This window comes from Monodelphis domestica, chromosome 5 (genome assembly GCF_027887165.1).
Source record: "Monodelphis domestica isolate mMonDom1 chromosome 5, mMonDom1.pri, whole genome shotgun sequence".
Classification (NCBI taxonomy): Eukaryota; Metazoa; Chordata; class Mammalia; order Didelphimorphia; family Didelphidae; genus Monodelphis; species Monodelphis domestica.
The window spans coordinates 297656439-297671550 of NC_077231.1; the positions used below are offsets into that span (position 1 = coordinate 297656439).

Sequence of the window (15112 nt, forward strand, 5' to 3'; positions counted from 1 at the left end):
CAGTGGCGGCTGCAGGAGGGGGTGCGCGGTTGCCAGTCTCGGGCGGTGGCAGCAGCAGCAGCTGGAGCAACCCCGGAGCGCGTGGCGAAGGCAGGCAGGACCACCCCCACCCCCTCCCCAGAGCAGCCTCGGTCCGGGGCGGGGCGGGACAGGGCGGGGCCGGAGGACCGAGGAGGCGGGGAGAGGAGGCTCCGAGGCTCGGGCTGGCTCCACTCGAAAGCAGCCGGCGGTGGAGGCAGCGTCGGCAGCGGTGGCGGCGGTGGCGGCGGTAGCAGCGGCGGCAGCGGCGGCAGCGGCGGCGGTGACGGTGGCAGCGGGCGGGCTCAGGGAGCAGCGGCAGCTGTCCGGGCCAGGCAGACCGGCGGGCACGGTCCAGGAGAGCCGGCCGGCAGCCCAAAGGTAACGCAATGGGGAGCGCGGGGGTTGGCTCAGAGCGGCTGTGGGGAAGCCCCTGGGCCATCCCGGGTCATCACAGGGCAGCTCTCCGCCCCGGGTCGCCCCAGCTTTGTTCTCCTCGTCCCCTCCCCGGCAGCCCGAGGGCGTGGGCTGTCAGTTATGGATGGGGCTGTCAAGTTTCCCGGCTCCTCGCCTCCCCTAAGTGGCAGCCGGGGGCACCTGGGAGCCTCCTGCACGCCGGACGCGCGTCCTCCCACCCGGGGGCGGCTGACCGGCCCGGCCTGGGGAGGGCGGAACACCAAAAGTTTGCAGCCGGGACTCGGGGGCTCGACATGGGCGCAGAGGCTGCGCTCACTCCTGAGTTGGAGAAATAGCGAAGAGCCCCTGGGGAGGGGAGGGGTGAGGAGCTGTCCCTGGAGAAGGGACTGTTTCAGCATGGTCTTGGAGAAACCTCTGGTGGCAGGAGTGGCGGGCTTGAGAGCTAGGGCGTAAGAAGCTCCCGGGATGGGGCCGTTGATGTGGTTACTGAATGGAGAGACCCTTAGGATTGGGAGTTGGGAGGGTCCTTAAACGTCCTGTTGGAAAGCCGGGAGAGGAGTCAACTTTGTAGCGTGTCCGAGACGGGAACTCTTCCACTTCTGCCCATTTCCACAAACATTTATTCCGTGTTTTCTCTAGTGGCTAGATGGAGAGCGGTAGCGTCAGAAAGACTTGTCTTCAAGTCCAGGCTTTGGCACTTCTTGGCTCTGTGACACTGGATGGGTCTCTTTCTGTGCCACAAGCAACGCTCTAAGCCGTGTCCACCTGCTTTGTAGCAGGAGTTTCCTCAGCAGGATCTCCCTGTGCCAGTGAGAGCAGAGGTCTAGGCAGATAATGTAAAAACCCGGAAAATGCCAGACCCTGTATTTAGGTGCTGGTGCATACAATCATCTCAGTAATCTTCGACCTCAAGGCGCTTACATCCTTATTCCTTCTACTATTTTCCCTCTATCTGGGCCTCAGTTTCCTCCTGTAAAACGATGCAGCTTGGCTTTGATGACTTCTAAGGTCTCTTCCAGCTCGAATCCTCTTAATTCTTTCACTATGGCCAGCTCTCCCTCCCCAATGTTTATTGCTCCTGTCATTCAAAGATGCATTTGGGTCTGGCCAAGAGAGACGTTTTGTAGGGATCCCCTGAAGTAAGACTGAGGGCGAACAAGAGATGAGGGACCAAGGGCAGCCCGGGACTGAGTTCTCCTCTTTCAGCCACCCTGTGCATCCCTCAGGCATCATCTGTACGCGTGCCTATGTATGTATGGATGCGTTGAGGCTACATGCTGCTCTTGATGCATTGCTCTTTTTCAGGGAGAAGAGCTGATGTGTTTCTTGGTCATTCTCAGGAGTCTTGGAGGGCAGACCCGCTGGGTGACACCTGGAAGGTGGTGGGAGGTTACTAATAAAAGAAGTGGCAAGGGCTGGGGAGGGAGGGGAGAGGGGAGCTCTGGGTTGGTCATGTCACTTGGTGCAGCCCTGGCTGAGTGGGTGAGGGCACAGAAGGCAAGCTGGGCAAGTACCCGTGGATGCTAGCGTGGCTGAGATATCTGTGAGAAAGGGATTAAAAACAAAAAGGATAGAGAGGATAGAAAGGGAGGAACGAGGGAGAGGCCTGAGGAAAAATAGGAGAGGAGGCAGAGGGAAAGGGGGACTGGGGAGAGGAGAGAGAAGGGGTGATCAGGAGGGGAGGAAGAGAGAAAAGAAGAGAGAAGATGGGGTGAGAAGAGACAGAGAAACAGAGACCTAGAGAGAAGGAGAGCTGGAGAAAGGAAAAAAAAAAGGAAGAGAAAGGGGGAAGGTGGGAGGAAGCATCCTGCCTGGCTGGTTGTAGAATTGCAAGCTACTTTGTAAAAGCTGTTACTATTAAAACAGTAGCAACCACTGGGAGGAGAAACCTCCAAGAGCTAGGACATAGACTCTGGCCCAGGGAATTTTAGAAGGATACTGTGGTGGCCCCAGGAGTCCTTCCCAGGTGTATTGCAGCTTTTAGATGATCTCATCTCACACACTCATCTTGCCTGGGCCCACTCCTGCCAAACTTTTGGCCATTGAGACAGAAGTGAAGCACATACCCACCCAGACAAAATGCAGTGAGAATGAAGTTTAAATGAAGCTTTAAACAGGAGTAAATGGGTTGTGTAACTGCTGAATGTTGCTAAAGTATTGTCAGGGCTATAAAATAACCAGACAAAAATAAAGAGAAAAAAAAATAATTGTAACGAGGGAATGAAGGCTTTACAAGAACTTCAGTAATGAACACATAACAATTGATGGTATGATGCAGTAATTATTTTCGTATTTACGCCATTAACGATTGTAATTTAACGTTAATGTCTTGGTATTTTATTCCTTCTCATTTGCAGACAAAAGCACATCTGAGGCATCATCAGGGAGTAATTTGGTAATATAAAGTCATGAATAGAAAACACTAAACTATGCTCAGAACTCTGACAACATGAAGCAGCAAAGCAAAATAACCTCATTTGCTGTTTATTATCTGTCTTTATAATTCTGTTTACCGTCGTTTGCATAAATGAATAGCTAAATTGTATATACTACTTCCCTTTTTGGAGGCAAAACCAGCTCGATGCTTACAAATCTGTTGAAGACATAGGGGTAAACCCTCCCCCCACCAAAAAACCCCAACCTAGTAGGTAATACTTACATTAAGCATAAGATACATCAAGTTGGTGGAATAGAACACTTGTGCAAATAATCAGAATGCAAATTCAATCTCCTTTCTGCAGCCTTATCTTATCTTCTCTCATTCTCAAATAGTTTCTTTAAAAATATAGATTAGAGAATGGGCAGCCCTCCCACTCTCTAATTTATTGGAGAGGTTAGAAAGGAACTCTTTTTTTTTTCCATTCTCTTTTAAAAAATAAACAACCAACCAAAACCAACAATAACAAAATGATTTAAAATTCCAAACTTTATTTACTAAGAAGAGGAAGTTCAGTCTCCATGAAAGCATGCATTTGATGTATTTTTTGGGGAGGCAGAAGGAAAGAGGAATTGGGATCAGGGGTTGTTGAAAGTTATTAAGAAGAAATTCTCCAAAATTAACATAGGGAGTAGCTATATACTACTTTGATTTAAGGAGGAAAAAAAAAACTTCAAGAGGAATTTTAACAATTTATGACTCATGAACAATAATAAATTTCAGATAGCAATATTTTAACTTAATACAGAATGCTTTGGTCTTAGAATTATTTCTCAATGCTCAAAACATGTAACACTTAAAATTACCCCAAACTTCTATGGCAACAAAACATCTGGACAGAAATTGAGATTTGGAGGTTTTACTTTTTTTCATTTCACTTTCTGTAGACAAAGGAGGTTATTAGGTGAATAAATTTCTCTTTCAATTTTCCTACAAATGTGTTGGGGAAATCAGTGTAACTTCAACAGATAATCTTTGCAGATAATACCATTTTCACTCCCACATTCATTAGCAGCAAGAAAGGCATGAAAAATACACATAGGATATAATATTTGCAGGCCATTGTAAATATGTTTCCAAGAAAAAACTGTGATCAAATAGGAAAAGAATTTTTATTTATTTACATGCCACAAAATAACTAAGTGAAATTATAGAACTATTGAGCCAGGGACATTTTGAACAAAGGAAAGTCCTGTGTCAGAACTTAAAAAACAAAAACACAGTTTTCCCAAATCTCAGAACTTTAAGGTTCTAAAAATTCTCAAAGCTTATGTTATGTTGGAATCCACCTCATTATACACTCAAAAAAAAGTGCTTATAAAAATATGTCACTCAACAGAATGCATTCCAATTTAGATTGTACTCTACCAAGGGGAAGGGAGCCAGGAAAGTGAAATCATATGGCCTTTTTTTTTAGTCCTTTGCTAAAATGGAAGAATTAACTTGGTTGCTCTGTGTACTAGAAACTTGTCAATGTAGTCCCCCTTTCAACAAGGTCCTGTTTTAAAGTAATGAGAAGAAATGACACCAACATATTTACAAATCTTCTATTAGCTCATATTTTCTTTCAAGGCAGCAGGACAGCCAATTTGAGACCTCCAGATAAATCAATCAACAACTCAACCTTTTTTGGGTTGCAGACAATGTTGGCAGTCAGGGGAAGCTTCTAGCCCCCTTCTCAGCAAGTTCTTAAATACATAAAATGAAGTAAATAGGATTGCCAAGGAAACTTTATGGAAGTATTTTACATATGTATATATGTGTGTACATATATGTATATATAATATGTACTTAAATTACAAGTTCTGGGACAACGTGCTGAGAACCCCAAGATAAACAGACAGATAGACAACAGTCATTGGATGGCTCTTAGCATTTATGGAGGTCTAAGATTTGTTAGCTCATTCGATCCCCTCAACAACCCTGAGAGATAGTTACTATTTTTTTAACTCTTATTTTCTATCTTAGAATCAATATTGTGTATTGGTTCCAAGGCAGAAGAGCTGTGAGGGCTAGACAATGGGAGTTAAGTGACTTGCCTAGGCTTATTCAACTAGAAATTGTTTGAGACCAAATTTGAATCCAAGACCTTTAGACCTGACTCTCAATACACTGAACTTCACCTTGGTTACCCTGATAGGTGCTATTAACATTTCCATTATACAGTAAGGAAATTGAAGCCCAGGAAAGTTAAGTGATTTGCTTAGGGTTATACAATTAGTAAGTGTATGAGGGAGGATCCTGACACCCAAGTTCTAGGCTCCATTTATCTAAGCTGTGGATCCAAGTCAGCAGCAAAGACATATGTAATTCTAAAGGAAGGTGAAAACCAGCAGGCAGGGGATTAGTCAAAAGTGCCACAGTCATATGGGGAAAAATAGACAAGAAATGTATTATGTACTATTTTCTAAATTGAATGATTAAGGACAAAAATGAGAAATAATGTTCTGATGTATATCATTTGAATAATGAGAATATAAATAATAGTAATAGGCATTTCTCTCCTGCTGGAAGGTTTACAGAGTGCTAGACAGCTATCTCATTTGATCCACACAGCAACCCTTTTGAGATAAATTCTGTATTTCAGATCCTATTGTTTTTACTTTATAGATGAACAAATGGAGGGCGAGCAATTAAGTGACTTGAGGAAGGTTGCACAGCTAGTAAAACAAAATAATGAAACTCATTTGTATGTGAATTACCTGCATCACTTCAAGAAGAAAATTATATTTTCTCTTCCAAATGGCTAACTTTTACCTGTTCTTTGAAATAAGTTCTACTCACTTTAAAACTAGGGACTTGGGAGCAGCTAGTGGCTGGTTGGATTGAAAGTCAGGCCTAGAGAAGGGAGATCCCAGGTGCAAATTTGACCTTAGACACTTCCTAGCTGTGTGACCCTGGGCAAATCACTTAACTCCCATTGTCTACCCTTACTGCTTTTCTGTCTTGAAACTAATATATGGTGTTGATTCTAAGAAGGTAAAGAATTATTTTTTTAATTAAAAAAAATCCCGGGGACCTAGAAAGTCAACAAAAGGCACCATTCTCTTGAAGAAGAAATATGTTAATTGTCTTCCATATTGGAACAACACATTCTGGGACATAGGGCTGTCACATTTGCCAAATTAAGAATACTATGTCTGGTTTTAGTTCCAGAAAAAATAAAATGAGATTAAGTATGGACACTAAAAAAGTCAATTCAAATAATCATTATTCTTGAGCAGCTTAGTTTGTTTCTTTGCCAGCAGGGCTCATTTAATCATGATCTAGACAGAAAAAAAGGCATTTTTAAGTGTTCAGATAACCCTCATGGAAAATGGTAAAAGTGGCTTAGATATTGTTGGTAAGCAGTGCAAAATGAAAGGCAAATGATTTAGGTGAGGTTAAATCTTGACAGATGAAGCAGTAGATAGAACACTGGGCCTGAAATTAGGAAAATCCGAGTTCAAATCCAGTTTCAGACACTACTAGTTCTTTGACCATGGGTTAATCACTTAACCCTATTTTTCCTCAGTTTTTTCATCAGTAAAATGAACTGGAGAAGGAAATGGCAAGTCACTGTAGTATTTTGCCAAGGAAATCCTAAATAGGGTCAAGTAGAGTCAGGCAGGACTGAAATGTCTGAAGGACAAAAACAAAATTCTTGATTAAAGACAACAAGCTCATTCAAGAATATATTGGTTGTCTGCTCATCCCCTTCATCTGTGGGTGGCCTTTGGACTTGAATCATGGGCAGGCAGCTCAATATAATTTTCAGTGCTGGTCACTTTCTGTATGATTCATTTGCATTTTTACTTGGTTATAGGGTCATTGTGACTTCAGTGTAACCATGCCAACAAAACTCAGGAGATTTCCGAGTGAGGTCATTAGAACTCCAAAGTCCAGATAAATGGAAATCCCATTTTTCAAGAGATTTAAATTTTCATTCATTTCAGTCATGTCCATTTCTTTATGATCCCTTCTGGGTTTTTCTTGGCAAAGATACTGGGGTGGTTTGCCATTTCCTTGTCCTGCTCATTTTACAGATGAGGAAAGTGAGGCAGACAATGTTAAGTGTCTGAAGCTGGATTTGAACTCAGGAAGATGAATCTTTCTGACTCCAGGCCAGATTGTTACACATGTAGGTACTGCAAAAACATTTCCAGTTTTCTTTGCAAAGATTTATTCAGTGGATATGTCATGCACATTTTTTCCCCCTCTTTCCATCAACACGACCATGTGGTAACCCAGGTTCATAACATGGGTCATCCTCAGTTCTTCACTTTCTCTTAATTCAAATCATCCCTTTCTCCTAATCCTTCTCCCTTTAATCTGTGCCATAGTTAAAAATATTCCAGAAGCTCTGATCTGACCCTGCTCCTGATTGGCTCAGCAGGCACTCAGTTTTCTGTTTTTTTTGCGGACCAAATAACAAAGTCCAATGACATTTAAAATCCTTTATGACTTGTTGGCTTTCCCCAGTACCTGGCCAGGGTTTTGACCCATTATTCATAGAATGTCCTACCATCTACAGCTCCAGCAGGCTGGCCTTCTCATTGCTCATGACATCTAATTTCCTGTCTCCATACCTTTGAACAGGTTGGAGCTCTTCTTCATGTTTGGAATATGCTGGATTTTTAGCTCCATGTCTTAGAATCTTTAGCTTGCTCTAGAACACAGCTCACATGTCACCTTCTACATGAAGCCCTTCCTGATTTTTCTCTAGTGTCTCCCTATTATGTATTTGTAAATATTGTAAATATTTGTATGCATTATGTATGTAAAAAAGTAAATATTATGTATTATGTATATATTATGCATCCATTCCTGTACATGGTGTTTCCCTGCAGGCTCCTTGGGAGCAGGGACTATTTCATTTTTGTATCTATTAGTCAATTGATAACTATTTCAGTGCCCACTATGTGTCAGGCTCTAAATAGAATGAATGAAACAATGTCCATTCATGAGGAGCTTGCCTAATGAAAGAAGCTGACATTCTATTTGGTTCTTCACAGTACCTGGAACATGGTATACATTTGCGGAGGGATCGATTTTAAATATCCAGTCATTTAAGAGTAGCCCATTTTCAGAGGGTCCCAAAAGGTTGAGCTCTTTCCCACACGGACTCACAGGAAGGCCTGGTATTAGAACCCTTGTGATTTACGGAGAGAAGGAAGACCAATAGTCATTGATCTTTTATTTGTCTCCCAGGAATTTCCTCAGTTGGCTTATTAGCTTGTGGGGGACCTAACATAGTGGGTAGGACATGAGAAAATGCCATACAGTGTCGGGAAGAACAGAATTTGACTAGTGTCTCAAACATTTGCTGTGTAGCCCTGGACAAGCCACAACTGTTTCTCTCAGTTTCCCTATGTGTAAAATGTGACTAAAAATGACACCTCTCTCATGGGCTTGTAAGGAGAATCAAAAGAGATTTTACCTGTAAAACATTTCAGTTTTATAGTGCTCTGTAAGTGTTAGCTATTATTATTAATATTAATAAGACTAATCATTTCCATTCTCCATGTGAAGCCACCTCAGGTAAAAGCCACCCACTTCACCTTCCTTGTGATAATTGCCTACCGATGATCAAAGAACTAATGTCTCTTCTTCCTCTGCACCGAGGATACCCGACATATGGCATCAAAGAGCTGAAAAAAATGGACATGAAGGAGTGTCTGTCCCATCTGTCTCTGCTTTATCCACTTCATTGTCTCCTGTTCTCTGCCTCCACCACTTAACCTCACCCAAAGAACTCAAGAGAACATTCGGGTCCTAGGCCGGGAGGGCATATGTTTTACAGGAAGTAAAGTTGCCAGATGGTAAAGAGATGCTGTGATGGGACTGAATTCCAGTTGGCAGTTAGCAGAGGTTTTGGCTGAGGCATGAACCAATCTAGGGATTGAGGTGACTTGATCTCATGCTAGGTTAATGATCTATGCCAGGGAAGCAGCAAGAAAAAGAAATTCTCATGTTGCACTTAGAATTAGAAAATTCCAGGGTTCAAATTTAGATCATAAAGTCTTTAGTTTTTGACTTTGGACAGTCTTACTGAAACTCAGTTTTCTCATCTGCAAAATGGGGCTAATAATAGTTCCTGCCTTAGATGGTTGTCATTGTTAAGTTGTTTCAATCATGTCCAAAACTCTCTTTGTGACACCATTTGGAGTTTCTTGGCAAAGATATTGGAATAGTTTCCCATTTCCTTTTCTAGTTCATTTGACAGAGGATTAAACTGAGGAAAACAAGGTGAAATGACTTGTCCAGGGTTACCTTAGATGCAGTGATTATCCAATGAGCTTATGTACATACATGTAAGCAATAAGGATGATGAGTTTCTCATATTCACTCCTCCAAAGTCAGACCATAGCAGGGTGTGGGAGAGGGCACATGAAAAGGACAGGACGTGTGAGGTATTGATTGGATCACTGGTCTTGGTAATGAAGGCATGAATTAAAATATTGCTTCTGAGACTTTAGCTTTATGAGCTCCTTGAAAGCATGGACTTGTTTTCCATCTTTGTATCCCCAGCACATTGCACAGTGTCTGGTATATAGTAGGTGCTTAACAAATGCATGTTGATTGATGGTGACTCTAGAGTAATCACAACCTCTCCAAACCTCAGTTTCCTCATCTTCAAAACAGGGATAATAATAGCATCTACTTCCCAGAGCTATGAGGCACTCACTAAATGCTTTCTAAGTTATAAAGGGCAATACTAGTGTTAGTGGTTGCCTGCTTTCTCTTTTTATTTGTTTGGGGGTTGGGGTGGAGTAGAAGGTCTCAGCATCCATCTACATTCTCAATATTCATTCTTTCTCTATAATTAAAGGATGAATGATCTCAACTCCAATAATTCTTTTGAAATATTAATCCTTGTGAGGCAGTATAGCCAAGATGTTTGGAGAGTAAAAGGCAAATGGGGATTCAAGTCAAGCACTGATGCCTTTTACTTGGACAAGTACTTTAACTCTCAAACCTCTCCTTTCTCATCTACGAAATTCGATCAGTGATGTTAGCACTTTTGTTCTTTAGCCTCCTAGAGTTGTTTAAGGAAAGTGCCTTGGGAAATTGGGAGTGCTATGGAAATATGAGTAGCTGCTGTCAATCAGTCCCCAAGTCTTTAATATACCTCTCCTATGTGCCTGATAATGATAAAAGTAAGGATTCTTCAGCAAAGGAAAGAAGAGGTTGGGCCAGTTTGTGTGGTCTTGGGGAAATCATAGAATAATTGAGTCAAAAAGAAACATAAAGCTTATCCAATTTTATTCTTACTTAAGCAAGAATCTCTTCTCTAACATGTCCAGCAAATGGCTCTCCAGATTCTAGAATGACTTTTAGTGCTAGGAAACATACTCTCACCGAAGGCTAACACAGTTTAGGATAACTTTAATTGATAGAAATTTTTCCTTTTTTCAAACCAAAATTGGGTTCCCCATAACTTCCACACATTGGTTCTAGCCCTACAGAATGAATTTTATCCCTCTTCTGTCACATTGAAGTGATTCACTTTTTTAAGATAATGACTATATTAATTCACTTTGCCTCTTGCCTTTTGGACTCACCATCTCTCATTCTTTCAATGATTCTTCATGTCATCCATGATCTAATGACTCTGGGCTGTAAAGATTAAAATTTAGGAATAGACTGAGGCAGGTAGAAATTAGTTTCTCTCTGCAAGAAGTATTATATTTTTAGAGGTTTATTAAAGGTTAAAGATTAAAGAATATACAAGTAAGAAACATGTGCCTAGGCCAGAGGCCTAGACAAAATAACCTCACATCACGCATGAGACCGCCTGCTCCAAAACGGAAGTCCAAAAAGAGCCATGAGAGAGCCTCAAAAGCCTTTGAATCAGCTTAAATACCTTCTCCATCTCGGCCCAGGTGAGATTACAAGGCATTCTGGGGAAGTAGAGCAAAGGCTCATGGGGATTGTAGTCCTGTATTCGAGTCTATTTTTTACAGGGCTCCTTGCTGTTCCTCAAAGATGGCATTCCGTCTCCTAGCTCCTGGCATTTCATTGGCTAGGCTCCAAGCTTGGAACTCTCTATCTCCACCTCTCTAATTTCTGGCTTCTCTGGCTTCCTTCAAGATTCAGTTAACTTCTGATCTTTAGGAAGCCTTTCCTAGGGGGCAGCTGGGTAGCTCAGTGGACTGAGAGCCAGGTCTAGAGATGGGAGGTCCTGGGTTCAAATCTGGACTCAGACACTTCCCAGCTATGTGACTCTGGGCAAATCATTTAACCCCCATTGCCTAGCCCTTACCACTCTTCTGCCTTGGAACCAATGCACAGTATTGATTCCAAGATGGAAGGTGAGGGTTTAAAAAAAAAAAAGAAGCCTTTCCTAGTCCTCCTTAATGATAGTTCCTTTCCTCTGAGACTATCCTCAATTTATTCTGTCTATATCTTATTTGTACATAGTTATTTGCATGTTATACCCCCAATTAGAATTTGAACTTCTTGAGGGCAGGAACTGTATTTTGTCTTTCTTTATATTCCCAGTTAGAACAATGCCTGGCACAAAGCAGATCCATTGACTTGACACTATGCCCATCCTGGTTACTCTCCTCTGTATACTCTCCAATTTGTCAATGTCTTTCTTAAAATGAGGTACCCAGAGCTGAAAATAGTTGTGTGCATGCCCAGTGGACCATCAAACTTCCCACTCACTCTGATCAATTTCCTTCTCTTCATATGAGTCAGCAAACCTTTTTGGATCCTGGTACTTCATCTGAAACACAGTGAATTTGGACCAGATGATTTCCAAGGTCCTTTAAAGCCCCCAAATTGTATGATTCCAATTCTATTAGTAAAGTTCACACAAATGTTCACAAGTGATATTTGAATGGACCATACCTCTACCATTTCATGATAACTTGAAAGATATAGAGAACATAAAATCTCACTGGGTTTATTGTGTTGATTATGAAAAAGCATTTGACTTGGTGGAACAAAATGAATCTTATAGCCTTTGCTAACTTAGTGACTCCAACCCATGCATCAAAGTCATTCCAGATTTCTTGAATTATATAAGAAGAGAAAGAATTGATCAACAGCTCTCTGATCATAAATACCATGTGACACAGACAGAAAGGTGTAAATTCCCCAAAGGTACTTACCACAGCGATAGAAAAGATCTAGCTCACCAGGTGGCAGAAGAGTTCATTATGGATGAAAAAGTTCTTAAGATTTTTCTGTTTTCAGATGACATCAAATATCAAGAATATTCCAGAGCCTCCTGGGAGAGCTCTGTAACTGCTCTATGATGTGTGCTTTGGCCATTCGTGTATGAAAGACTGACTGAACCCAAATTGTTTTATCAGTCTTAGAAGAAAAGAATAGTTCCTGCCCCTGTAAGTCACCAACATCTATTTGTCCTTCCTTCCTTCCTTCCTTCCTTCCTTCCTTCCTTCCTTCCTTCCTTCCTTCCTTCCTTCTTTTCTTTTTTCTCTCTATCTGTCTATCTGACTATCTTTCTTTCTATCCATCCATCTATCTATCATCTATCTATCAATCTATCTGTCTGTCTGTCTCTCTCTCTATCAGTATTTCTAATTGACATGGTCAGATTCATATATTAGAGGGAATAACAGCAAGAAGAGATATTAACATCTCCTTGCTAAGAAACATGGGGCCTTTCCATCTGACTTGCAGCTGAAACTTTCCCTTTGTGCTATTGCTATCTTCCCCCTCTAGAATGTGAGTTCCTTCAAAGTGGAGATTGTAATACTGTGACAATTTTTACCCCCACCCAATGCTGAGCATAGTGCTTCCCACAAAGTACCCTTGTCTTAAAGCTCTGATCTTTGTCCTGAACAGAGGAGGAATATGGGATAGGTTGCATATGACATGCAATTTCAGGGCAACAGCTCATCTAGCAAAGGATTAGGACCAGATGGCAGCAGTTCTGTGAGGCAGAAGGGAGGGTTATGGTATGTCCAAGTGACATTGTATGGAATTGGAGGTAAATATCAAAGCTGAGCCCCTTGGTTTGCAATTTTATGGCAAAAAGATAATCACATATTAAGATATTATAACACATGTGTGAAAGACCCTTACTAGCTAAGGCATGGACAACTAGGTGTCATTAGGTGTTGGATTTGGAGTCAGAAGGACCTGAGTTCCAGTTCTATCTCAGATACTTACAAGCTGTAGGAACCTGGGAATATCATTAACTTTTCACAGCCTCAGTTCTCTTATCTATAAAATCTGAATAAGAATAGCAGTTCCCTCCCAGGGTTGCTAGGCAGCTTGGTGGCACAATGGATAGAGCACTTTTTTTTGACTGGATTTTTTTTTTTGTGTGTGTGTTTGTTTATTTAAGTAGCCTGTACTATTCCTGAGAGATCCAGGGCTGCTGTTTTATCAGGAATCGGGAAGACTCTTCCTTCTGAGTTCAAATCCAGCCTTAGACACTTAGTAGCTATGTGACCTGGCAAGTCACTTAACCAGTTTGTCTCAGTTTCTTCCTCTGTCAAATTAGCTGGAGAAGGAAATATTAAACTACTCCAGGATCTTTGCCAAGAAAACCCCAAATGTAGTCATAAAGTGTCAGACATGACTGAAAAATCCTAAACAACAATAAGTTCAGGGTAGCTTTAAGGATCAAAAGAAATAAAGAAATAAATTTGCGTTGCAAATCTTAACACACTATATAAATGCTTATATGGATAGAATATGTTATTGTTCAGTCATTCACTTGTGTATGACTCTTTAAGACCCTAGAGAGTATACCATCTATGGGATTTTCTTGGGAAAGATACTGGAATGGTTGCCCATTTCCTTCTTCAGTGGATTAATGCAAACAATGGTTGAGTGATTTATCCAGGGTCACACAGCTAGTGAGTATATGAGACTGGATTTGAAGGCAGGTCTTTCTGACTCCAAGCCCAGCACAGGCTTGAGGTAGCTCCCTTTTTACTCTAGCTTTTTATTTTAGTTATTTTAATAAATCTTATTAAATATGATATTTGGAGTTAGTGTATATTAATTTTAAAATCTAAAATAAGTTGCAAGTTGTGTCATCTTGCTTTAAGTACCTTAAGGCTACATGGCTCAAACAAATCAGAGCATTAAAGAAATTAGATTGTTTATCTGTCATTCAATCAGCACTGGTTAAATACCCCCATGTGGCAAGCAATCACTGTGTTGGGTTCAGAACAAACAGCCACAAAAAGGGAAATAGTCCTTATCTTCAAGAAGCATCCCTTTTCTTGGGAGAGAAAACTTGGTCACATGGGCATATATGCAAAATAAATACAAATCAGTTCATTGTACCGAGTCACAACAGTGAGGACATCAGGGATGACTTCCTGTAGGATATGACCTTTGTGCTAAATTTGGAAGGAAACCAACCAAACAATAAACACAAAATGGATTCATCAGAAGTATCCAGAGAATTGTTAGAAAGGTTGAAGTGTCTGAATGTTCACTTAGTCTTGGTTCTTGTCCTTGTTGCTATTATATACACACATTTGAGTACTTTTCTAGTTCTGTTGGTTGGTGTTACTCTGTGGGAAGACTTGAAATTTTAGGTGATAGAAGTAAGGCTTTAAGACCACTGGTAGGAGATGGAGTAAAGGAGTTTGGTGAACAGGTACCCATCAGATCTTCAGTCAGGCAGTTAGCAAGCTTTTAGTAAGTGTCTACTCTGTGCCAGGCACTGGACTAAACACTGGGTGTACAAAGAAAGATAAAAATATGGTCCCTCCCTGCCAGGAGCCCCCAGTCTAATGAGAAGACAATGTGCAAACAACTATGTACAAATAAGACATACATGGTGTCCAACAATGCTGCTTTGGGCAAGTAGGATCTACTGGGACCTATGAAGCTACTAAGGCTTAAAGCTGCCCTGAGACTTTTTTTTAAAACCCTTGCCTTCTGTCTTAGAATTGATTCTCTGTATGAGTTCCAAGGCAGAGGATTAGTCAATTGAGGCTACATGACTTGTCCAGGGTCATATAGCTAGGAAATATCTGAGGCCAGATTTGAACCTACCACCTCCTAACTCCAGGTCTGGCACTCTGTCCACTGACCTGCCTAGCTGCCCACACACTAGACTTTTGGGACACCCCATATACAAGCTAAGTTGGAAATAATCAATAGGACAAAGGCTCCAATGTTACGAAGAATTGGGAAATGTTTCTTGAAGAAGGTAGGATTTTAGCAGAGATGAAGGAGGTCATCAAAGCTGGGAAATAGAGATTGGGGGGGGATATATCCCGGGATGGGGGATGAGATCTCCTTTAAACCTCCTTG

At 41.5% G+C, this 15112-nt stretch overlaps 1 protein-coding gene across 1 annotated transcript in view; it reads left to right on the forward strand.

The window, feature by feature from the left end:
* Nucleotides 1–215: 215 nt before the first annotated feature.
* Nucleotides 216–15112, forward strand: part of RARB (retinoic acid receptor beta) — an 865852-nt gene continuing 850955 nt past the window's right edge. The window contains exon 1 of the mRNA XM_016426470.2: nt 216–399. The gene's annotated coding sequence lies outside the window, so the exon portion shown is untranslated. The remainder of the gene's footprint in view (nt 400–15112) is intronic.